The 27,368-nt window shown below is 43.3% G+C and overlaps 1 pseudogene; it reads right to left on the bottom strand.

Annotated features, from left to right (window-relative positions):
* Positions 1-1,525: 1,525 nt before the first annotated feature.
* On the bottom strand, positions 1,526-25,280 carry LOC112076489 (TBC1 domain family member 16-like; annotated as a pseudogene).
* Positions 25,281-27,368: the final 2,088 nt, after the last annotated feature.

The raw sequence follows: 27,368 nt of genomic DNA, 5'->3' as shown, positions 1-27,368 counted from the left end.
CCTTAAGCTTTTGGTGTTGTCTGCCTACCTTTTGAGACTAATCTATTGGCCCATTATTCAGCCAGGCAAGCTCACTCAACCACAAATAAACCATTTAAAATGAGTTGAATAGTATTTGGGCAGGTCAGTACAGAGCTGCAATTGCTCTCTGTGGGGTTTCTCTTCCGCCGCTCTCCCCCTTTCGTTCTTCTCTGTGATGATGTGTTGTGTAATTGAGATTAGTCAGTGGAGGCCTATTGGTGGCTGCTCCCCAACTCATTACCAGATGTTGGCACTGCCGTTTAACACACACACACACACACACACTCACACGTGAAATAAACAGTCAAGAGAAATAGAAAGCACAAAGTGGATACATTCATATGGACAAATTCACTTGTTTGGTGCAGGTGAAGAACCTTGAGATTTCATTGTATTGATTGTAAGCGGTGCTGAACAAATCAAATGAATTATAATATTGTTTAGTGCAGTGACAACATGGTGGTGCTCATTCACTTGGAGGTCAAGGTGGAGGTCAATGTGTTTCTAGATATGAAACAAAAACACTGAGCTTTTTACAAACACCGCCCTGTCTGACATTATTTAACAAAAACAAACTTAAAGTAAACTTACAAACACATTGTCTAATATCCTGCATCGTATTCGATATGTAGCTAGCTGACCAAACTGTACTCTGACTGGTAATGGTGTGATATCCACAACCATCACCGATATTTTTCACAAACTCTACATCTGGTCCAAAAACATTTTTCAATCCTATTGCTTTTGATAGATCATATTTATTCATATCCCCTCTTATCAAAGATAAATGAAATCCCACTTCCTTCTGCCTGACAGGGAGTGTCATCTGATAATGTGAGAATAAATTAGATTTCTGACAGGAATCTGATAAGGATGTTTGTAGAAAACTTGTTGTGGAAACAGTTTCCTATATACACCTCTGTTTTGGGCTTGTGTTATTCGCTAAACAGGTGTGCCCTCTATTACTTAAAGGGTTGCTCATGCAAGGATATAATCGTACTATATTGCTAAATATTGTAATCGCAAACCCACAGATACACACCTCCTCTGAAGGGAAAGAAAAATATATGATTTGAAAAGTACAATATTTCAACTTACTGACAGTTGAAATGACAGCTTGCCTCTCTTGGTTGATGGAGGTTTATAAGTGTGTAGTGTTAAAGGCTTCAGCCTGATTGCAATTATGCTGAGATAATATATCATTCCTTTTTCACACAAACATTCCATTGTGAGCATATGAAAACCTTTTAATGGAGTTCAAATCACGACAACACACCTCAAGTCAGTATTTGACTGTTGGAGTCACACTTGAATCAGTCCAGCAACCATTACCACAGTGTGACCCTGAACGGTTACAGTCTCTGCCTTCACCACGGCCCTCCAGCATGTGAAAGCCAGTCTTGTATGTGTTGGCTACACTACAGCATAGGACCACAGTAGGCCCTCTTGTCAGTGGCCTGTGTCTTATTATAGAACATTATAGAACTGTACATTCAGTGATAACTCAGTCACAAATTTTTTTTAAATAGAACTAAAGCCAAAGACATGTTACAGTGACTCACGTGCAGAAACAGTTTCAACATGTGAGATAAGCAGTCCATGGAAAGAGATGAAGAATCGAGATAAGCAACTAAATAAACACACAAAGCTCCGCCGCCTTGCCACCCAATTATTTTCCAAACCACGTTACCATCCATCAGTTAGCCCTTTATAAAGTGGTTGGTACCATCTTCTAAATCTCCAGGCTTTTTCAGCRAGCAGCAGCCACAGATGACTAATGGACGCAGGGGCCAGTAATGCTTGTCATTTGCAGAGACTGCATGTTGAGCGGGAGAGRGAGGGGAAGCAGCTTGAAGATCCTAATGTTACCTTTTAGTGGCAATTTGAAGATGTTTTTCCCCCAGGAGTGGCACTCTAACACCCACCCCCAGAACCMTCGCCACCGTGACAACTCACAGATTACAGGAAACATGCAGATCTCAACACTTCACTTGATAGGCCTTGATAGTTCTCTGGGAAATRCATTTAAATTAAAATCTTTCAAATACCTTAAGCTTTTGGTGTTGTCTGCCTACCTTTTGAGACTAATCTATTGGCCCATTATTCAGCCAGGCAAGCTCACTCAACCACAAAATAAATCCATTTAAAATGAGTTGAAATAGTATTTTGGAAGCAGGTCAGGTACAGAGCTGCCAATTGCTCTCTGGTGGGTTCTCTTCCGCCCGCTCTCCCCCTTTCGTTCTCTCTCTGTGATGATGTGTTGTGTAATTGAGATTAGTCAGTGGAGGCTATTGGTGGCTGTCCCCAACTCATTACCAGATGTTGGGAGGCACTGCCGTTTACACACCAACACCACACCACACACACACGTGAAATAACAGTCAAGAGAATAGAAAGCACAAAGTGGATACATTCATATGGACAAATTCACTTGTTTGGTGCAGGTGAAGAACCTTGAGATTTCATTGTATTTGATTGAAGCGGTGCTGAACAAATCAAATGAATTATAATATTGTTTAGTGCAGTGACAACAATGGTGGTGCTCATTCACTTGGAGGTCAAGGTGGAGGTCAATGTGTTTCTAGATATGAAAAACAAAAACACTGAGCTTTTACACAACCGCCCTGTCTGACATTATTTAACAAAAACAAACTTAAAGTAAACTTACAAACACATTGTCTAATATCCTGCTCGTATTCGTAATGTAGCTAGCTGACCAAACTGTACTCTGACTGGTAATGGTGTGATTCACCAAACCATCACCGCATATTTTTCACAAACTCTACATCTGGTCCAAAAACAGTTTTTCAATCCCTATTGCTTTGATAGATGCCATATTTATTCATATCCCCTCTTATCAAAGATAAATGAAATCCCACCTTCCTTCTGCCTGACAGGGAGTGTCATCTGATAATGTGAGAATAAATTAGATTTCTGAACAGGAATCTGATAAGGATGTTTGTAGAAAACTTGTTGTGGAAACAGTTTCCTATATACACCTCTGTTTTGGGCTTTGTGTTATTCGCTAAACAGGTTGTGCCCTCTATACTTAAAGGGTTGCTCATGCAAGGATATAATCGTACTATATTGCTAAATATTGTAATCGCAAACCCACAGATACACACACTCCCTCTGAAGGGAACRGAAAAAATATATGATTTGAAAAGTAACAATATTTCAACTTACTGACAGTTGAAATGACAGCTTGCCTCTCTTGGTTGATGGAGGTTTATAAGTGTGTAGTGTTAAAAGGCTTCAGYCTGATTGCAATATGCTGAGATAATATATCATTCCATTTTTCACACAAACATTCCATTGTGAGCATATGAAAACCTTTCGATGGAGTTCAAATCACGACAACACACCTCAAGTCAGTATTTGACTGTTGGAGTCACCTTGAATCCAGTCCAGCAACCTTARACCACAGTGTGGACCCTGAACGGTTACAGTCCAACACAGAGTGATGATTGTCCAATCTCCTCCAATAGCAGAGCAGCAGCTTCTTCTTCATGGGAACCGTAGTGCCAAGTGTCTGTGGTACTGAATGTTCCAAATAAATATACATTCTTATAAGGCAGTGTTCCATGTCACACCAGACAAAAGGATCAGGTGGAAAATCCCTTTAATAAGATGGGGATTGTGAAAAGGGGGAGAGTGTGAAGAGAAGCACATACAGTATGTTGGTAATCCTAGTGGCAGAAAAGTGGTACTGCAGCTCCTGATCTACTCAACAGTTATAGTTAGCACCATTGTCTCCCTCCCCCCTATTTCAACTCAGGACTGCTTCCGAAACATGAAGATGTCTCTGGTCTTGGAGCCTCTCTTGCCCTCGGGGAGTGGGGTGGGGTTGGGTGAGGGGCAGGGCGACGGGGAGGCCGAGGGCTGGGGGGTGGCTGTGCCTCCATAGGGGCAGCTCTGGGAGTCGGGGTGCTCCCCACCGAACACTTCCATACGGCCGGGAAGTGGTAGCGACTGTCCCACACTCCCTGGAGCCGCACAGCTTACACAGGTCATGGAGGTGCACGGGATTCTGGGTAACAGACGGAAACTGGTAGAGCAGACTACGGGCCTGGCAGTAGGAAGGTTGGGAAGAAGAAATGGAGAGAAAGAGAGCATGTGATGAGAACAAGGGACTGGAGGAAGAGGCAGATGAGAGAACAAGGGACTGGAGGAGAGGCAGTGATGAGAGAAACAAGGGACTGGAGGAGAGGCACGTACGAATGAGAGAACAAGGGTCTGAAAGAGGCAGCGTGTAAATGACGAGAACCAGGGAGTCTGTGAGTAGAAAGTCAGTGTATGAGAGAAAAAGGGCTGGAGGAGAGGCAGTGTATGACGAGAACAAGACTGGAGAGGCAGTGTATGAGGAGAACAAGGACTGGAGGAAGGGCATGTATGAGAGAACAAGACTGGAGGAGAGGCAGTATGTAGAGAACAAGGACTGAGAGGAGAGGCAGTATGAGAACAAGGGACTGGTGGGAGAGGCATGTATGAGAGAACAAGGACGGAGGAGAGGCAGTATGAAAGAAAACAAAGGCTGTGGAGGTATGCAGAACAAGGATGGAGAGAGCAGTGATGAAGAACAAGGACTGGAGAGAGCAGTATGAAGAACAAGGGACTGGAGGAGAGGCGTATGAAGAGAACAAGGGACTGGAGGAGAGGCAGGTATGAGAGAACAGGACTGGAGGAGAGGCAGTATGAAGAACAAGGGGAACTTGGACGGACTGAGAGGTCAGTATGAGAAACAGACAAGGGACTGGAGGGAGGGCAGTATGAGAGAACAAGGGACTGGGAGATGGCGAGTAATGAGAGAACAAGGGACTGGAGGAGAGTGCAGTATGAGAGAACAAGGGACTGGAGGAGAGGCAGTATGAGAGAACAATGGACTTGGAAAGGCAGACATGAAGGAGAACAAAGGGAACTGGAGGAGTGGCAGTATGAGAGAACAAGGGACTGGAGGAGGCAGTATGAGAGAACAAGGGACTGAGAGGCTGCAGCACTTCCTTATGAGAGAAAGGTAAACATGAGGAAAACACGTAGAAAGGAGAAAATAGAAGGCAGCTAAAAGCTACACCTCAAGACTTGCAAAACAGCATCACACTTAGTAACATGGAGATTTGAATAACATATTGACTAAATCAATAGCTCCTTCAGACATGGAGAACAAATGATCTAACGCAGCCAAAATCAATTAAGTGATCTAATTTAAACTAAATAGGGCTGAGCGTTCACAGACACAGAGATATCAAATCTGATAGGGTTCTATAACAGTCCTAACACCTGTATGCTAAAAATGTGCTGTTGCTGCAGCAGCAGTTCTAACATGGATCCATAAACATGAGGAGAAGACAGAACACACTACCGGCCATGACTCAGAAATCCTCAACATGGCAGGATCACAGCAAGTATTTCAAGACTCCTTAGGGGGGGAGCAACAATGACTATTATGCTTTTGTGTATTACAAACGCCATTCCTTTTAAATCCATTCGGCGCAGTCGATGAGTGTACACTGAGGGGATGAGTTAAGAATTAAACAACCACCATAGTATGCTAACTAGAGGGTAAAATGCTAGCGTTGCATAACATGCTAGATAAGCCTAGCATAGATGAGGAAAAGTGGCCCAGCCTTGGATGGATAGCGCATCGTCATGCTAAGGCTAACTGCTAGCGTTACCTTCGCAGCACCAGCTCCCCGTTCATGTGCATGAGAGGTTACTGAAGTGGAGCAACATCTGGCGGTGGCTAACTGCTGCTCCGTCACGTCATCACCGTACAGCACGATGATGGCCACACACGCAAACAGATGGAAGTAGTCCTCTGAGGGAGCATAGCGTGTTATTGACAAGTACATTTATACTGGACTGTGGAGAGCCTGCCTACAGTACAGTTTCTGTGTCTGGTTGTGTCTACATCCAACTCTAAATCCATAACCAGTATGTTGTATGAATGATGGTTATACCTATACCAGGCTATAAACTACCTAACATTGTTACACACAGTTGTTAATACACATTATTACACACATTTTTGATATTTGATGGTCATGGGTATGCCCAAATAATCCAGAGTCAATATGTTTTCATTAACTATGAGCCTCTAACGAGTGCGTCTCACTATGAAACCTCTATTAAACTGCCACACAAACCAACACTATCCTCATTCCTCAATAAGGACCATATTGAACAACTCGACTTGTGTAGGTGTGTGTGTTTGCGGTGTATCATTGCTCTCACTAATCTTTACTCGACATACTGGCGTGATTATTCACAAACTTAGTCTACGTGTTTTTTCTAAAAAAAAATCTATATACTAAACGCCCCCCTCATCTTGTTGAGAGATAGATAAATTCACAAGATGATGAGAACTGAGAAGTTGAATAACTGCAAAGTTTAGACCCATAAGACACTAAGTTTAAATGGACGTTAAAGAATATCTTATATCGCCACCAATGTGTGTATCATGGACTCGTTCTTCAATAATTATTAAAACAGACCAGCATTTTCTGTATTGGCATAAATCGACCGCCCTTTAAAATCTTGTATCTACAACAGTCATTTAATTCGGACTGTAAGAATACACATGGCATATGGTAGTTGCATCACGCGGAAACGCCCTTTGACGACGTGATGAAAGACGTTGACGAGGACAGAGCAATCTCCACGGACCACGTTGCTGTAAGTAATTGATATTGCTCTAGTGTAAACCAAATGCCATGTACAAGATGAGTGTTGCTCTGTGTACACCAAATGCCATGTACAACATGATGGTGCTGTGCGTATGCTGATGTTAAAAGTTGTTGGTACTCGCTCGTTGGATAGTTGTGTCCGCAGGGCGCTTCCCACATACGCAGGGCCTTCTGTGTCGGGGAACTTCGCCTGTTTGAAAAGCTATGAGTTAGGATCTAGCGTGACAGAAAACAGCAGCTCCCAGAGAGGCCCGTCCTCCCCTAGCTGCGGCTCAAGCCATTCGTTTGGAATTTTCGAATGCAATCCGCGCTGCAGTGGGCAGCATCAGACGTCCCAACAGACTCCTCAGGTACATCTGGGACCAATGGGAGGCATGAGAAGGAAGATTCGGTTAGTGCTGCGCCTACTTAAGTGGTGCGAATCAACGACGGCTTTAACCAGGCCGCCACACCGACACACAATAAAGATGCACGACTCGAGTGAATCACAAACCACGATTATTACGTCGCTAATGGACAGACAGCGAGTAAAATAAGTGCAAGTTATAGGAAAGTAGAGTGTAAGAGTGAAGTGTGTTAAATCAAGACCAGAAGAGTCAGAAGCGAACATCGGAGAGACAGTCTGTGTATCCACTGTTACGCCTCTCCTCGTAGCCCTCCCCTCCTCAATGAAGCCATCTACCTAGTTTGCTCTACTTCAATGCCTTCCTACTACTGTGCCTGCGCCTCTCTTGACCGAGGTCTTGGATTGATAGCTGATGGTTGATTTATCCTCAGCATTGCAAGGGTGAGCCGATACGAAGCTATCCAAGAGGACGTGTTACTACCTTATTCGTTCACTTCTCTACGTCTGTCTTTTTCGAGGGAGAGCACAAACTGAGTCGACATGGCACTCATATATATTGGCATGTAGTATACTTTCTTTTACGAACACGCGTTAAGTATTCATGCAAACTCCAACTCCTCTCGAGATAGGGACAAGGGCAGAGCGGTGTCATACAACCACCACAGACAATCATTTGCGAGACGTACTCATGGTCACTTGCACACTACCAATATCACATATTCACCTCATACCACAGTCATTAATCCTTTTACAATATTACGCCACGCTCTCATACCAATTCAACTTACAAAGACGTACCATATTATCCACGCAAAGCTGACAAAATTACCTCTCATCATACCCAGGGTGCATACTTATCACCTTGCGAATACTCCATATTATACAAATTACCTATCTATTTAACCTAAGGCAATATACATATTTACTCTTAACACATCTTAGCCAAGTCATATCAATTTATTTACCTTCTCCCACGCAATCTGTATCATTGAGTACCTTTCCTTACCCTATAAGCAATACAATACGATAATTGAGCTCCAATAAATCATAACCATAAGCATCGATCCATCATAGCTATTTATCACACTCTTCATAGCCAAGACATCATTAACATAATCATCCTATGGGTGGATCCATTCCACGTACACTAGCTATCTCTCTCTCTCACCAAGAGTCCTCTACCCTCTCTAGAAGCACATAACCTAAGATCTACTCAGTGACAATATGGAGGAACTATATCACACATACATAAAATAGCCCATATACAAGCGATTTCATCTATTATGTAACCTTACTACCCAATATTCACATTACATTTAATAGTACCATATGGGAGATGAACTATGTTAGCCAAAAGTCATGACATATATCTAGCGCTCATAGAGTACCGAGAGAGTGGCGTGAGTGATGCGTGCGGTGTGCTAATCCCCTCCTATGAACTCGAGGTGCAACATCTAATTACATCCCTCTGGCCATACCTCCATAGAGTACGGAATACATATAATCACGTATTAAGCAAATATCAAAGAGTATTCAATCTATTATACCTTGCATTTACATTACTCTGCCTACGTACAGTGACTGATTGATCATGAGCCATTACCAAGTCATGAACTAGCTTTCAGACACATCCCTCTCTATTCACATCCGCGATATATATCTCCTGCATGTTACTCGAAGTTCATAACGTGCCACCTTCATAGCACTCGTTCAGACTCATTTATTTCTAGTGCAACCCCAAATCATCTCCACAGAGTTTCCACAGCGAGAATATTTTACTTCGATACTCCTCTATCAATAACATGCGAGTATGATGCTCGCAAGTTCGTCAGATACATTAGTTTACCTCTTACCAACGAAGGATAGACATACACTGTTGTATACTAAGAATTACAATAATTGAAGATGTAAACTCCCTATGGCGAACTAACGCCCAAATCTTAGGACACAGATTATCAAACATTTGTCTTGAGAAACCCACTGTTTCGTTAAATAACGCTCGAATCTGAATTAGCAGTATCAAAACGAATTACAAACTCTTGCATCTATTATTTTCACAAACGTAGCTTATTATCTGACAACCAGGTGACACCGGTGAGTAGATGAAACCCCAGCAATCAGTTGAAAATTGCCACTTTATACCTTCATTCACACAGCCAAACATCAAGAGAGAATAAGCTCGAGAAATAGGGAGATAGTTAAGTAACAGAGAGGACTTTCTCTCTCTCACGCATGAAGAATAATTAAACAGTTAATAACCACGTCTCATGGTTATCGGGCGAGAATGAATTACACGCAAATAAGATATATTATAAGGGCAATAAAAGCAGTACGGTCGTAGTAAGCACGAAGCTTACAATTTAGAATTAAACCCGAGTATATTAACCTACCCAAGTGGACTAAAACTATATATAATAGCTCTACTCTTATTATCTGCTCATTAGCTGATGCGATATGTGATAACTTGATTCAGGTTGCGATTTCAGGTTGACGTAAAATCAATATGACAAGAGATAGTATCGGCGCCTTGTTCGAGGAGGAGCATCACCTATGCAATTAAGACAAACCCGGAATCACAGCAGCCGAGACTTGGCATGATACCCAAACGTATCACCCTTATCAAGCTGGCAGCCCAAACATTTGTAACTTCCATGCTTGCCCTCATGCGAGGTACCTGTCCAAACTGCCGGTAAAGTATTTGAGCCTCCGCGGCAGACAGAAAACGAGGTTGCCTGGACTCATGGCTCCAATGAGTGCTCAACCGCCGATATCGATGGGCCTATTCCGCTTTTTCGCGTTCATATCTCATGTATCTTTCTACTGTTGACCAGTCCCTGAGTCTCCGACCTCATGTCTGCCGCGCCATGACGCTCGCATCTCACAGGTGTCTCATGGAGCAAAGTGTGCGGGTCCTCTGTGGCCGGGCTTGACAATACTGTTACCTCATCCCTCAGAGAGTCTCGTCCCTCTTAGACACCACTCACCTAGAGGGGTATTATCGAGACAGTGATACGCCAATTATTTTAGAGTGGCGATGAGGCACAGACTAGGGCGGCTAATCCTAGGTATATGATATTGTACCCTGTCGCGTTAGCACACACTTCCCCTCTCTAGGTAGAAGCTGATAGGGCTAGATGAAGTGATCCCCACAGTGAAAGTCCCTCTGGCGGGCAGACAGCAGATTTGAAAGCTCGTCCATCGCTGCCATCTAAGTGGACCTATAAGCGCGCAAAGGCGAGGGATTGATCAGCACCTAGTCAACATGGTACCACTTCCTACTAGACTGTGACTGTGCTGCTCGCTGAGAAAACTGATCGTCGAGCGATATACAAACAGTCCCCCGGAGAGAATAGTGTGTGCGTGTATGAATTAGCAGATCTGAAGGCTCTCACCATACAAGGAACAATATGTTTACTTCAGCCTCCTTTTGTCAAGGGAGCATGAAGATAGCCGGTGAGTTAGCATTGATGCCTTATATACATCGTACTGTTGTTGGCGTAGTTTTGTTCTGCTTCGGTCCGCATTTGATCGATCAGTTTATGTTATGAGATGTAGTAGGACATACAGTTTAGTATGTACTAACGACAGATCTAACACCTTACAATTTGACGTATTAAGCTGCTTGTGATCACACAGTACGTACGCACATCGACGAATGTGAATCATACCGTCACCGAAGATATGAAAAGTGACTCGCTGTAGTATTGCTATCAGAGTTATCTTGTCCCACAGTCCGGAATGTATAAGCCTCAGAGATGGAGCAGGCGGTATTGGTATTACGTGTCTCTCCCCACCCTTCCTTACTCAACCCTACTCTACTTGAGCCGAGTTACGTTACCAATACTGTAGGACTCATGCCGATGAAGTCACTTAACAAACAGCCTGGTTCTGAAAGCCTTTTACTCCTTCTTTAGGAAAGCTATTAGCTGTAAGTATGCATCAAAACAGTGCCTCTAAACAACCCTTACTGGGAGTCAAAAAGCAGGAAAAAGTCATTATGGCTAGCTTTCCCCAGGGTTCAGAGTATGATTATTCATGTACAATATTACCTCCTGTGCACTGGACTATGGGATAGGAAAGATGATGAGAAATTGAAAAGGTGAGGAAGAAAGGGAGGGGAAAAGAGTGAGAAAGAGTGGTAMGAGAGGAGAGAGTGAAATATAGAATAAAGACAGAGAGGAAAGGATATGGATAGAGRTGAGAGGAAAGAGGAATGGTAGGGGAGAGAAAGTGTAAGATTGAAAGAAAAATAATGACAGCAGAGWGAGTAAGAGAATAGAGAGAAAAGAGGGAAATGCCCAGACAGAGCCATCTGTCCTGACCTCATGATCTCCACATTGGGGTTGTTCTCTCCCCTGAAGAAGTGGTTGCTGCGGTCTGTTCTCACCACGTCCTTATCCACGGTGAACTGAACCTTCCTCCAGAAGTCACTGTGCTCCTCAGGACTCATAGACAACCTGGGGATGGCAGGGACAGACACGGGGAGGAAGGGGTTTTAAACTGGGTTAAATACTGGGGCTATGCACTAATGTCAACCAAACTGAAAGGCAGTTACTCAACTTCAAAAATKTACTTTTCATTTAACCCTTGATAGGATGTCAGAAAAAGGGTAGGGTGAGGATGTTGGAGCACTGTAAACCACTTAAACAACCTATGATCTAACCCTAACCCCCTGCCATCACTCTCTGGCTGAGAACCTGACCCCTACCCTAACGAGCAGAGCAGAGGGGATTTAATTAACACTATTTGTTTTCCATTGAGCCTCGCCAGGAACAATAACACTAGGCCTGATGCAACTTCACGCAACTGTTTACTTTCTGGGTCTGTGTTTGTCTGCCTCTCCCTCGGCGTCTCCTCCCTCACTMCTTCTCTCTCCCAGTCCCTTGATCCCYCTCTCCCAGTCCCTTGTCCCCKCTCTCCCTCCATGCCTCTCCCTCTTCTTCCCTTTCTGGAGAACTGTCAGCAGCTGTACCTGGTCCTGCTACCAGAATCCCCTMATCGTGTAACTCAACATTAACATGTAAGACCACAGAGACATCAGACCTTGTAGAAAATAGACGAGCAAACTGAATCAACTCTCCACAACCCTCTCCTCTCCAGTGTTTGTTCAGAACAGGTATATATTGACATCTCTCTCCTCTCCAGTGTGTTGTTCAGAACAGGTATATATTGACATCTCTCTCCTCTCCAGTGTTTTTCAGAACAGGTATATATTGACATCTCTCTCCTCTCCAGTGTTTGTTCAGAACAGGTATATATTGACATCTCTCTCCTCTCCAGTGTTTGTTCAGAACAGGTATATATTGACATCTCCTCTCCTCCTCAGTGTTTGTTCAGAACAGGTATATATTGACATCTCTCTCCTCTCCAGTGTTTGTTCAGAACAGGTATTATTGACATCTCTCTCCTCTCCAGCAGGATCATCCATGTTTAACATCTTCAACAGTACTGGCTACAGCACAGAACATCAAATCAAACAAGCAATAATTGATTCTTCAAAATGTGACTTATATATATAATCTAAGTTATATTTCCATATAGAACTAAATGATTTAATTAACAGGGGCTGGTCTTTAGTCAGGATCACAAACAGATAAATAAGGGTGTCATACATGTTCATGACAAGTCTAATCAGTTATTATACCTGCATCATAATGCATTACATCTGCAGGCTTTAAGCAGAGTGTTACCGGTGCCACCACCTTTAGAAGGCAGAGACTGTAGTTCCAGGGTCTTAATGATGAGCCAATGGCCCCTGGAGGCTCAGTCAAGTGTTTTTCCATCAGCCTCATCACATCACACGAGGAAGAGAGCACAATTGGCTTGTTTGGATTACATCTTCTGTGATGTATTCTAATGTTAATACGCCATTCCGCTGAAGACCGGCCAATTATCATATCAATTCTGTGCACTCGTGCACACACACTTGCGCACACATGCACACTGTGTGGAAGCTTAGGTAGCCTAGCGGTTAAGAGCGTACGGCCATTAACCAAAATGTCGCTGGTTCGAATATCTAAGACGACTAGGTGAAACATCTGCCAATGTGCCCTTGATCAAGGCACTTAACCCTAATTGCTCCGTAAGTCGCTCTGGACAAGCGTCTGCTAAATGACTCAAATTAGGGACAGACACACAGACAAGTAACGCTGGGAGGCTAAAATAAACTGACTGGTTGCACCCTTACTCTCTTTAAGTGTGTGGTGTGTGGTGCCTGTGCGTGGTGTGGTGGTGCGTGGTGCCTGCGTGCGTGCGTGGTGCCTGCGTGCGGTGCCTGCGTGCGTATCGAGCTGTAGTCATTTATATGATAGAATATGAGAATATGATTTGATCAGCGATTACATGTTTTACCCAGGAGGCCTGTTAATTTACACCCAGCACTCCCATAACACGTTCTGTAATTGTGTCTATTGATTGCTCCATTTGCAAAGTGAAACCACAAGTGTGTGTGTGTGTGGTGTGTGTGTCTGTGTGTGTAACAGTGAGCAGGATATGGCTTGGTGCCACCTTATTCCTTTGTATAAATTAACCACATGAATGTCCTTCTTTCATCGAAAACAACACAATAGAACCCCCCCCCACACACACACACACACACACACACGTGGTCAGCACGTGGTCAGCAGCAGTGCAGCTCCCCTGGATGGAGAGCCATTAGTTATAGTAAACCCCCCAGCCACCTACCTCCTCTGCTGGATGTGATGGTACTCGGAGCGTTTCTGCAGTCTCCAGGCCTCTCTCTCCTGGGAGGAGGAGTCACAGCTGTAGTAGTGCAGTAAGAAGGGCCACACCTCCCCGCGGATGGAAGGGTCAATGCCCCCAAAGAAGATGGCCTGGGGGGGACAGAGAGGACATGATCAGCCTGGGTAGTAGAAGTCTAGAATTCAACAATGTTAGCTACAGTAACTACACCAGGGTTCCCCAACTGGTGGCCCATGGGCCGAATTAGTGCTGCAGGTGGTTTTATTTGGCCCCCAAGAATTTTGTAAAAAGAAAATGTTTTTTTTTGCATTTCCATTGTTTGACATAAGACTAAAAACACCAGGAAATCAGCTCCATGTCAACTTTATTTCAGAAATCTGCTCCCAAATATTCCCATGCGTAATAGAGACACATCATCGTATACAAATGTAAGCAAGTCTGTCAGTCTTCCAAGGTCTTATCCCAGTTACAGACTCACCTTGCGTAGCTTGTACTCCTCCTCCACCTGTCCGTTGTGGTTGAGGTGTCGGAGCCAGGTGGTGACGTCCAGGCGGCGGTACAGACGTTCCTCTGGGTGGGTCTCAGCGGACGGCAGGGTGGGCCTCCGGATGGAGAACTGCATACATGACTTCTCATCCACTACCTGGAAGAGAGAGGGAGGAGAAAGAGATCGATAGGTGGGGGGCAGAGAGAGAGCGAGACAGATGGGTGTGGGGCAGAGAGCGAGAGATAAAGGAACWAGCCATTATGCTAACACTGAAATAACATGGTATCTAGCCACAATGCTAACACTGTAGGAACATGATATCTAGCCCCAATGCTAACATGTCTCACCTGGTCTTTGAGCTGGGTCTCTCTGCAGCACTTCCACTGTTGAAAGACCTCAGCCAGCTTGTCCAGACCTGCGTGGTGGAAGTGGAGGACCTTATACTGGCTCTCCCTGCTGGCGATCACCAGCTGACCACTGTTACACGCCTCATCACTGGAATCACAACATACCATTCAAACATACAGAAACACTGGCTGAAAGAAATACACATACAATGTTCCTGCACTGCTAAAACATGGCTTATAACTTAAATACAGCAAACTCTCAGTTGGAGAAGAATTTCAGAAACATTTCCTGGATTGAGTTGTTATGAGAGTAAAGTTCCTGAGGTCATAAAATATCCAGACATCATGACCCCCCCCCCCCCATGATCACAGGCTGACCTGAAGAAGAGGCGGAGCGACCTCATGTGACCAGGTCGACCCTGAACACTCCCCCCAGCTGCTCCAACGCCAGCACCTTCTGCTGTTCCTCCCACCGCATGCCCTGTGATTGGCTGTTGTTCTCAGAGGGAGCGTGGCTGTCCAGGCTGGAGGCGAGCTAGCCGAATGGGTCATAGACTCATCACACAGCTCCCTGAGAAAATGAGCGGGGAGAAGTTGAGTTGGTTATAGGATCAGATTAACTTACACCCACAACTATTACTGGCTAAATGAAAAACAGACCTTAGATCAGCGTCTAAGGGAAACTGATGGGACCATGATTTTGGAGAATCATTGCATTGCACACAGATGTAATTCTAACAACACATAAGCATAGATATGGCAAACAGGGTCCGGAGGGCTATGTACTGCCTGTGACTAGTGTTGAATATCAGGAGTCTATTTACTGCCCTGTTGTGGTCTCTTGTTTAATGTCCTGAGATTGTTCTGGCTTACACCATGGGACAGAGAATGAGAAGAATGCATGGCGGTACTGTGGGGGGAACCACGCACGTCACACACACACAGTGCATACAACAGAAACTGTGCACCACACACACAAATCACAGGCTCTGCCTTCCAATTTCCCCAGTCTTTCCCCACGGCCACTGTTTTCCCCACACTGTAACCTGAGCTGGGGGTTCCACAACTGCGTTAAAACACACACACACACACACACACACACACAACTGGGTAAGGGGGTAAATCAAACAATTAAAAAACAAAACACACCCCAAGACACGTCTCGGAGAGCCAGACCTGAGAAGCACAGTGATGTATTAATTGCAAATGGGGCGGTAAACACAAGTCAATAATATGGAAAAACATGTACATTTAAATGCTGTTTCCTTGTATGCTGATGAACAGTATATCTCTAAGTCCATAATAAATACAAACAGCCTATTGGTCCCATGAGACGAGCCAGATGGTCAGTTTCAAACTAAATCAATGGTTGTGAATTGATCATGTCTCGGGTCGTCACATACCTGTATATGGGAAAATAATGTGAGATCCACAGAGACAGCAAGGTCTCCCCTCATTGGTCAGATTCACTGCCCTCTGGATCATGTATCAAATCATGAACACGGTCCCAGTGTCTGGGACACTACAGCACAGAGAAGTGGGGAGATTCTGTCGTCTCAATAAACCTAGTCATAGCAAACCGTGGGTTCAAATACTATTGAAATCTTTCAAATATTTTGAGCCTTTGCTTTAGCCTGTCTGGAGTGCCAGGTGAGTGGGCTTTGCAGATTTGGGACTTTTCTATCGGAGCCACTCAATCAAGCCCGGCAGAAGCATTTGAAATTATTTTTTAAAGTATTTGAACCCAAGTCTGAGTCATAGGCCTATTGTATTACATTGAGGTGCAGAGAGAACATACAGAAACCAAGTCTCACACTTAATGRTCTGCTTGAATAWAACCTGACAACATTTGATTGATTAAAACATTGTCTCAAAGGAATATTTTAACTGCGCTACATGCTAACTACTGTAACTGTCAGAGATATTGCTAAGCTAACTGTCTCTATGGTCTTTCCAGTTAACTAATCAGCATCAACAGAAGGTGTTGAACATGGGCCTGTTTWAAATGTCGTCYACTTWATCAATGAAGTGAAGATAGCTTACAGTAACATAACAGTGGGTGCTTACGGAGAGSTTTTCAATGCCATCTACCTCATCAGTGGATCTCAATTAGYTAATGCTAAATGTTCACACTAATAGCTGATGCTGTTCTCTATAGCGACTACACTATAGCCTATGTATACAGTGTTATACATAGACTATGCACTGAGTGCACAAAACATTAGTAACACCTGCTCTTTCCATGACATRGACTGAATCCAGGTGAAAGCTATGACCCCTTATTGATGTCACTTGTTAAATCCACTTCAATAAGTGTAGATGAAGGGGAGGAGACGGGTTAAAGAAGTGTTTTCAAGCTCTGAGACAATCGAGACATGGATTGTATGTATGTGTGGCATTCAGAGGGTGAATGGGCAAGACAAAATATTTAAGTGCACAACAGTTTCCGGTGGGTATCAAGAATGGTCCACCACCCAAATGACATCCAGCCAATTTGACAACTGTGGGAAGCATTGGARTCAACATGGGTCAGCATCCCTGTGGAACGCTTGACACCTTGTAGAGTCCATGCCCCGACAAATTGAGGCTGTTCTGAGGGCAGCCACCAGGACATATACTGGTGGGGGGGTTTAACTCAATATTAGGAAGGTGTTCTTAATGTTTAGTGCACTCAGTATATGTCAACAGCATGTTTTGATGGAAAAGCTGTTTAAATGGCATGTCCCTCGYCAGGGGAGCTACAGCTACAAGCTCCCCACCTACGTGATGCTCTACCCTAGGGACAGAGCTCTGGCGTCACCCTGAGAACCAGAGCCTGGGGCTCAACCCCCATGGTCCCTAAACGCAATGAATAATGTGGCTGTTGAGCAAGTAGAAGAGACTACAGCTTCCTTTGGTTGTTCTGTTAGATTGTAAACTGTCAAGGGCAAAGCATATTGATTGTAAACTGTCAAGGGCAAAGCATATTGATTGTAACTGTCAAGGGTCAAAAAGCAAAGCATATTGATTGTAAACTGTCAAGGGCAAAGCATTTGATTGTAAACTGTCAAGGGCAAAGCATATTGATTGTAAACTGTCAAGGGCCAAAGCATATTGATTGTAAACTGTCAAGGGCAAAGCATATTGATTGTAAACTGTCAAGGGCAAAGCATATTGATTGTAAACTGTCAAGGGCAAAGCATATTGATTTGTAAACTGTCAAGGGCAAGCATATTGATTGTAAACTGTCAAGGGCAAAGCATATTGATTGTAAACTGTCAAGGGCAAAGCATATTGATTGTAAACTGTCAAGGGCAAAGCATATTGATTGTAAACTGTCAAGGGCAAAGCATATTGATTGAAACTGTCAAGGGCAAAGCATATTGATTGTAAACTGTCAGGGCAAAGATATTGATTGTAAACTGTCAAGGGCAAAGCATATTGATTGTAAACTGTCAAGGGCAAAGCATATTGATTGTAAACTGTCAAGGGCAAAGCATATTGATTGTAAACTGTCAAGGGCAAAGCATATTGATTGTAAACTGTCAAGGGCAAAGCATATTGATTGTAAACTGTCAAGGGCAAACATATTGATTGTAAACTGTCAAGGGCAAAGCATATTGATTGTAAACTGTCAAGGGCAAAGCATATTGATTGTAAACTTCAAGGCAAAGCATATTGATTGTAAACTGTCAAGGGCAAAGCATATTGATTGTAAACTGTCAAGGGCAAAGCATATTGATTGTAAACTGTCAAGGGCAAAGCATATTGATTGTAAACTGTCAAGGGCAAAGCATATTGATTAACTGTCAAGGCAAACATATTGTTGTAAACTGTCAAGGGCAAAGCATATTGATTGTAAACTGTCAAGGGCAACATATTGATTGTAAACTGTAAGGGCAAAGCATATTGATTGTAAACTGTCAGGGCAAGCATATTGATTGTAAACTGTCAAGGGCAAAGCATATTGATGTAACTGTCAAGGGCAAAGCATATTGATTGTAAACTGTCAAGGGCAAAGCATATTGATTGTAAACTGTCAAGGGCAAAGCATATTGATTGTAAACTGTCAAGGGCATTTGATTGCATTGTGTAAAGATGGGAAGAGGTCTGTCTGTGATAAAGAGATGCTCTGATTTTTTTACATCACACATGCAACCAAACAGTTGTACGGTCAGGTGCGGCAAAAAATTACCTAGAAAGCTGCAGCTGGCACAGAACAGAACGTCTGGCCCTCAAATGTACATGGAGGGCCAATGTGAATAATATGCATATCAGTCGCTCCTGGCTCAGAGTGGACGAGAGATTGACTGAATCACTGTCGATCGCTGTAAGAAATATTGATGTGGTGAAAGTACCAAGTTGTCTTTTCAGCCAGTTATCACAGCTCAAAAACACAGTCCCCAAGTAAGAACAGAGGCTGGGAAAATGACATGGTAACTCAGGCAAGAAATATGAAACACCTCAAGGAACAACGTGGACTGTGAAGAGACACAACTAACACAGTTCTTTAGATGTTCTAAATGTAGCTTTACATTAGGTTTATCATTAGTGTTCTGCAAGTTGTCATGGTCTATGTTGTGTGGCTGCTGCTTTTTCAACAGCTAATGGGGATCTGAATTAAATACACAATATATGCAACAATTTCAACGATTTTACTGAATTACAGTTCATATGAGGAAATCAGTCAATTGAAACAGATTCATTAGGCCCTAATCTATGGATTCACATGACTGGACTACAGAAATGCATCCGTTGGTCACAGATACCTTCAAGAAATGTAGGGGCGTGGATCAGAAAACCAGTCAGTATCTGGTGTGACCACCATTTGTGTCACGCAGTGCGACACATCTCCATCGCATAGAGTTGATCAGCACGCAGATGAGCTTCCCTCAAACGGTTTCTGACAGTTTGTACAGAAATTCTTCGGTTGTGCAAATCCACAGTTTCATCAGCTGTCTGCGTGGCTGGTCTCAGACGATCACGCAGGTGAAGAAGCCAGATGTGGAGATCCTGGGCTGGCGTGGTTACACGTGGTCTGCGATTATGAAGCCGGTTGGGCTCTGCCAAATTCTCTAAAACAATGTTGGAGGCGGCTTATGGTAGAGAAATAAACATTAAATTATCTAGCAACAGCTCTGGTGGACATTCCTGCAGTCAGCATGCCAATTGCATGCTCCCTCAAAACATCTGTAGACTTGTGTTTTGTGAAGAATAAAAATGTCCCCAGCATAAGGTGCACCTGTGGTAATGATCATGCTATTTAATCAGCTTCTTTATATGCCACACCTGTCAGGTGGATGGATTATCTTGACAAAGGAGAAATGCTCACCAACAGGGATGTAAACAAATTCGTGCACAACATTTGAGAGAAAAAAGCTTTTTGTTCGTATGGAACATTTCTGAGATCTTGTATTTCAGCTCATGAAACAGGGGACCAACACATTACGTGTTGCGTTCATATTTTTGTTTAGTATAAAAAACATCTAATCAAAACTCTGGGAGGGGCAGGGAGAGGAAGAGAGCTAAAAATAGCTTTTATGTTATATAAATATTACTGTACATTTGCATGGAAATTCACTATCATTTAATTACCTATGTTAAGGATTCTAACAATTGTACAGGGCAGAAAATACTTGATACATTATGAATTTAAAAGTTTTAAAGATAAAGAAAATAATAGCAATTTTGTCCTACAGGCGCACTACATTCAGTGGTTTAGAATACTGTACTGGAGCCATATAGATGCTGTACTGGAGCCATATACAGTTGAAGAAGAATTTACATACACCTTAGCCAAATACATTTAAACTCAGTTTCACAAATCCTGACATTTAATCCTAGTAAAAATTCCTGTATTAGGATCACCACTTTATTTTAAGAATGTGAAATGTCAGAATAATATGAGAGAATGTTTATTTCAGCTTTTTTATTTAATCACATTCCCATGGGTCAGACGCTTACATAAACTCAATTATTATTTGGTAGCATTGCCTTTAAATTGTTTAACTTGGATCAAATGTTTTGGGTAGCCTTCCACTTGCTTCCCACAATAAGTTGGGTGAATTTTGGCCCATTCCTCCTGACAGAACTGGTGTAACTGAGTCAGGTTTGTAGGCCTCCTTGCTTACACATGCTTTTCCAGTTCTGCCCACACATTTTCTATAGGACTGAAAGTACGTTCTCTCTAGGAGCAGAACGCATCTCCTTCCTGAGAGGTTATGACGGCTGCGTGGTCCCATGGTGTTTATACTTGCGTACTATTGTTTGTACAGATGAATGTGGTACCTTCAAGCGTTTGGAGGTCTACCATTTATTTTCTGAGGTCTTGGCTGATTTCTTTTGATTTTCCCATGATGTCAAGCAAAGATGCACCGAGTTTGAAGGTAGGCCTTGAAATACATCCACATGTACACCTCCAATTGACTCAAATGATGTCAATTAGCCTATCAGAGAGAAGCTTCTAAAGCCATGACATAATTTTCTTGAATTTCCCAAGCTGTTTAAAGGCACAGTCAACTTAGTGTATGTAAACTTCTGACCCACTGGAATTGTGATACAGTGAATTATAAGTGAAATAATCTGTCTGTAAACAATTGTTGGAAAAATTACTTGTGTCATGCACAAAGTAGATGTCCTAACCGACTTGCCAAACTATAGTTTGTTAACAAGAAATTTGTGGAGTGGTTGAAAATGGCATCCTACCTAAGTGTTTGTAAACTTCCGACTTCAACTGTAGATGCTGTACTGGAGCCACTAATAGCTTAACCATATAGATGAGAGTTTCAAAAGTGTGAAACAATAATAGCATTGTGAACACGTATGCATGCACACACACACACACACACACACACACACCACCAACACACCACAATGTACTCTCTCGCTTTCTTACACACTGCCTCTTTCTCCTCTCCCCACTCACTTTCTTACACACAGATTATTTCTCTCTGCATGATTCCTAGTGACATGTTTCCAGTCCCAGCCCCTTAACAGTGTCAATTAAAGCTGAGAGCTGTGCTGTTCCAGAGGGGTTGGCTGCTGCCTGTAGGCCCGGACCAGACCACTCTCCATTCCTCTAATCCACCCAGTTGACACACAGCCCAGCACAACAACCCCAGGAGCAGGGAGGAATCAAAGAGAGTTTCACACAGACCCAGGGAGGGAGAGGAGTGAAGAGGGGAGAGGAAGTACAGGGAGAAAATGGAGATTGGTTAAAGAGAAACATTAGCGAAGGATAAAGAGAGAGAGAGAGAACGAGTGAAAAAGAGAAAGGAAGAAAAAGAGAAAGAGAGAGAGGAGAGAGAGAAGAAAAGGTTAGAGGCAGTGCAAGAGAACGCTGCCAAGTCACACACTAACTGCACTTACAGTGTTAAATGGACACACCACACACACACTTCAAAACTCCTCATCCTGGGCTGTGTTTCTGGCCAAATACCTCTGTGTGGAAACGACCTCTGAGGGATGTATAAAGGAGAATGGCCATAAGGTCAGTACAGCAACATGATAGTGGTTTAGTCCAGATGGTTTAGTTGGTTGGAGCAGAGTGTTGGCAACACCAAGGCTGTCGGTAGAATTCCTGCATGGACCATATAATGAATGTGTGTGCTAACTGCTAACTCCTAACTGCTAACTAAGCTGCTTTAATTGGATTGATTTAGCGAAGGACAATGTGTGTGTTTTGGCCCATGTTGCCAATAAGAACCTACATCTACAGGATATTACCATAACCTTGTAATTATCTGCTTTAACAGCCCTTTCTCTCCCTACAGAGTGCACACATCCAGCCTTGGGAGGCAGTAATAGTTAAGAACAAATTCTCATTTACAGACCTGCCTAGTTAAATAAAGGTTTCATTTTAAAAATGTTTTTTGAAGTGTGAACCTCCCACAATGACAGTAAGAGTACTTATGCTCTTCTCTGTGGCTCCACCATGTGGTAGGTTTGGCCTATTACAACTACCTTGATCTGGTGAGAAATTCTGTCTTGTGAGGTGAGAAACTGGCATTTGGAGTGTGGGTTCAACATTATTCAAGGTTATAGCCTTTAAAAACGGACAACTGTTGCTGCTCTCTCTCGCCCTCTTTTTTTAAACTCTTTTATAAAGTGGTGGGGAAACGATCAAATTGCCAGTTACCTAAAATATACATAGAATATTTATGCAAATGGTTGCAGGTTCTTGTTGGCATTCAGGCAGTCAGTTTCAAATATGTATTTAACAAGTTGGATGCTTCTCTACCCAAATAATTGGAAAAGCATTTCTGTCATGTGCTTCTAAGCTTAAACTATTTCAATATGTCTCCACTGYGAGATAAGACACCAATATTCAGCGTCTGAACTGACAGAGACTGGAWTCAATACATACATAAATTATAAATACCATGGAAACTACAGCTCCATTTGYGCCCTGCATATCAATAGCTACCTCGCATAGATAATTCACACAAACTCCAACTGATAATAACTTTCATTTTTCTCACCAAAACACCCTATTCGTATCCATGTCAAACACAAGTCACAAACAAATACGTGCACACATAACAGACCTGCATTCAAATACTGAAATCTTTGAAATAMTTTTAGTATTTGCATTAGCCTGACTTTTTCTATTGGTTTAATGACARCATGCAAACTCAATCAAGCCCTGATAAAGTATTTGAAATTATTAAAATTACAATTTGAACCAAGGTCTGTATTATCCACACACACAAACCCATCCCCTCCCAGCTCACCTGCTCTCATTGTCCAGGAACACAGAGCCGCTGCTCTCAAAGAGGGACTCGCTGACRGGCGACAGGCAGAAGGGTGAGGAGAAGGTGGTGTCCGAGTCCGAGCCCATGGTGCTGTCCCTGCTCACCTCGTCAGCCGACAGCTCACAGGACCCCTCATCCCCCTCATCCCCCCCAGACTGGGACTGCTGCTGCTGGGGACGAGGGGGCTCTATGCTGGCCTCCAGACCCAGGCCCCCTCCATTCCCAGTTCCGTTCCCGATCCTCTCCTCCTCCTCCCGGTCCTCATCTTCCTCCTGGGCAGGAGGGTGTCGGGAGTGGGGCCTGCAGGTAGGATTAACATTACAGTGTTACCGTAAAATATGTTTTTCAGAGGATGAAATTCAGTTAGATAAGACCAGATGGAAATGAAGCACCATCCGGAAACAGTGTTCACCTAAATTACAAAAGTTCAGGCTCAGTTGTCAGGATACAARCAGTTATCACAATAAAACTAGTTACTGCAATAAAACCTGTTACCGCGATACAAGCCGTTTTCACGATAACACCAGTTATTGCAATATCACTACCAACAGAAGTCCATTACGTTCCCCTCTCCCCACTCTACCTGCGGGGCCTGCGCCGAGCGTTCCTGCGGACAGGTGAGGCTCTCTGGGGTGATGTAACGCAGTGCCTCCTCGTCCTGTCTCTGGATGCGGGAGTTGGGAACCCAGGTTAGGATCAGAGTGGTTCCCAGGCTCTCATCCTTCTCCATGTGCACACACAGGTACCCTGAGGAGAGAAGGGAGTCATGAGAGAGATCGAGAAACATGGCCGCAAACACACAGGAACACAGACATGTGGACAAGAACACAAACAAGAACACACACACTCACCCTGATGAGATCATATCATCAGAGGTTTGGAGACAGGTTGAGAAAGAGAGGACACACACAAGAAAACACAAGCACCGAAGTCACCTGAGAAGATCACACTATAAGAGAAAAGGATGCCTGAACCAAGTCAGTTCTCCTCAGGACAAAACCTTCTTCCCATGAACCAGAAGTCAGATAGATAGATATACCAAACCTGGAGTCAATCTGACTTATGGTTCATGGGGAAAAGATTTTGGCCTGAGAACTATAATAGATTAGACATCTATAACCTTAATAAGTTGATACACAAACATACTGTTCATAGCTAACATACCATACCATGATGGAAAAGGTGGCAAAGCAGTGGCATACTGTACGTGGAAACATTACTAGGTATGACACAAAACAAGTGAGACAAAGAGGAAATAACCTGAAAAGAAGGTAAGGAGATCTGACTCGTGAACAAACAAGGAAATGCAGAGACGAAAGACAATGAACCATACAGTCTCATATCTCTCAGGTGAGAGTTCATCTGTACATGGCGGAAAGAGAGAGAGACACTATAGGACACACTGGGAAGAGAAGAACAGCAGAGGAATAGGTGAACGCTATAGTCATAGCTGGGGCCTGTTCAGGAGGATGTAATGTTACAGAACATTCAGATAGAAATGTATGGTGTAGAACAAATATGATTGTTGGTCAGATAGAATAGGGAATCGTGTTAGTGCTATTCATTACATGTCTGTGATGTTCAGAATAGTTCMGCTCACTGRATACACCCCAGGGTTGTATGTATTAGGCACCAAATRCAAGAAARYGGACTGAAACAGGAATGGACTGCCTGAACTTGTCCGATAAGAAATGCTCTTCTCCGTTGCAAAGACGTTCGCTACGGTGTGCCCTAATGAATAGGACCTTATGTAGGGGACTCTTAGACAGCTATATACTGTACCTGGGTGGTGTTCGGGCAGGCCCGGCAGGGGCTCGGCAGGGTGCACACACACATTGTTCTTGGAGAAGATGATCTCTCCGTCCAAGCCATTCCGCGACCCCGCCGACCCTGGGTTAAAGTCAGGAGGTCCGAGGCCTTGGAGGAGGCGCGTCGCAAGAGCCGACCGAGAGACATCTACACCGACACAGGACTCTGCGCCCCATCCTCTGGGGTGGGGGAGGAGGAAAGGTGAGAGAGGGGGACAGGGATGGAGAGAGACAGAATCAGGTCAGAATGGAGGACTAGTGTTTTACAGTATGCCATTTGCCTATTCAAATTAACAAATCATATATATACAGTGCCTTCGGAAAGTATTCAGACCCTTGACTTTTTCTCCATTTTGTTACGTTACAGCCTTATTCTAAAATGTATTAAATTGTTTATCCCCCTCATCAACCTATCAAAACCCATAATGACAAAGCAAAAACAGGTTTTATAAATGTTAGCTAATTTATTAAAAATAAAAACTGAAATATCACATTTACATATTCCTTAATTCCATTATTTTACCTTTAGGTTGTGCGTATGTGTGTTATTGTTGTGAATTGTTAGATACTACTGCACTGTTGGATCTAGAAACACAAGCATTTCGCTACACCGCAATAACATCTGCTAAACATGTGTATGTGACAAATACAATTTGATTTACATAAGTTTTCAGAACCTTTACTAAGTACTTCGTTGAAGCACTTTGGCAGCGATTCCGCCTCGATTCTTCTTGGGTATGAGCACAAGCTTGACTACCTATATTTGGGGAGATTCTCCCATGCGTTGTTTTTGGCTGTACGCTTAAGGTCGTTGTCCTGTGGATGGTGAACCCTTGCCCAGTTGGAGGTCCTGAGCAGGTTCTCATCTGGATCTCTGTGTACTTTGCTCCGTTCATTATTCCCTCGTTCCAACCTAGTCTCCCAGTCCCTGCCACTGAAACATCCCACAGCATGATGCTGCCACACCATGCTTCACGTAGGATGGTGCCAGGTTTCCTCCAGACGTGACGCTTGACATTCACGCCAAAGAGTTCAACTCCGACCAGAGAATCTTGATTTTTTTGTATGAAAAGAAACAAATAGAGCTAAGCACAGGCAAGATCCTAGAGGAAAAACCGGTTCAGTCTGCTTCAAAGACACTGGAGACAAGTTCACTTTTCAGCAGGACAATATCTTAAAACACAGGTCAAAATATACAATGGAGTTGCTTACCAAGACGATATTGAATGTTTCAATGATAGCCTAGTTACAGTTTTGACTCAAATTTACTTCAAATCTATGGCAAGAATTGAAAATGGCTGTCTAGCAATGATCAACAACCAACTTGACAGAGCTTGAGAAGATTTTTAAAAAATAATGTGCAAATATGTACAATCCAGGTGTGCAAAGCTCTTATTGTCCTAACATTTCTAAAAACCATGTTCTAACTTGTCATTATTAATGTGTGTAGATGGGTGTGAAAAATATTATTTGATTCATTTTTAATTCAGGCTATAACATAAATCGAGGGGGTGTGAATACTTTTGAAGGCACGTATATAATCGTTATACAATCTAACACGGCAAAGCTAACTCTCTACAGTTTGAGCTTCCATTTAAAGGCCGTGCAGACATTTGTACTCAAGTTACACTGTGATGTTGTATAGTATTAGTGTGTTCTTACCTCCGACAAGTCAACCCTGGCATGAACAAAGATTCACAGTTAGTGTTTCCTATGCCACGTCACCTACTTGACTCACACACTTGGCTCTGTTAGTGGTAGGCGTGTGTGTGCAAGTGTGTCCCCCACCTTGAATAAACAACACACACACACTACAAAACCTGGTCAATCATTCTATGTGAAACCTAGTCTGTTATTAGGGCTAACAGATGTCAGCATCTATGGCTATTCTCAACATGTCAACAACTGTGCACTTGACTAGTCTCACGTGCCAGACTCATAGCTTTCACAGGGTGATAAGAGACTACCACTATGAATGTCTAATGTGCAGACTACATAGCTTACAGACTCATAGCTTTCACAGCGGATGATGAAAGAGACTACACTATGACTGGTCTCATGTGCCAGACTCATAGCTTTCAGTGGGCTGATGAAAGAGACTACACTATGACTGGTCTCAGTGAGGCTCATAGTTTCACAGTGGCTGATGAAAGAGACTACTATGACTGGTCTCACTGCCAGACTCATAGCTTTCACAGTGGCTGATGAAAGAGACTACTATGTGTCACATGCCAGGCTCATA

Source organism: Salvelinus sp. IW2-2015, unplaced genomic scaffold (assembly GCF_002910315.2).
Source record: "Salvelinus sp. IW2-2015 unplaced genomic scaffold, ASM291031v2 Un_scaffold3789, whole genome shotgun sequence".
Lineage (NCBI taxonomy): Eukaryota > Metazoa > Chordata > Actinopteri > Salmoniformes > Salmonidae > Salvelinus > Salvelinus sp. IW2-2015.
This window is presented reverse-complemented; position numbering and strand designations above follow the sequence as displayed.